The sequence below is a fragment of the Octodon degus genome, unplaced genomic scaffold (genome assembly GCF_000260255.1).
Source record: "Octodon degus isolate 3935 unplaced genomic scaffold, OctDeg1.0 scaffold00003, whole genome shotgun sequence".
Lineage (NCBI taxonomy): Eukaryota > Metazoa > Chordata > Mammalia > Rodentia > Octodontidae > Octodon > Octodon degus.
This window is the reverse complement of record NW_004524579.1, coordinates 15,866,400-15,866,604: the sequence shown is the minus strand read 5'-3', so window position 1 is coordinate 15,866,604 and position 205 is coordinate 15,866,400.

Here is a 205-nt window from a genome sequence, read left to right as displayed (position 1 = left end):
TGGACAGACAAATTTGGTAGCACTCAATCAGGCCCATTGGTCTGGAAGGAATACAACATACACTGCCCATGCAGGGCACGAAGGAGCTCCGTTGGACACTGGAATGTATAGAAAAGCCTATGGAGGCAGAGCCAAGAGGGTGAGTTACCCTTAGATTCTGTGGGGAGATGTGATTATCTGGACTGAATAATTTTGAGATCTGGTA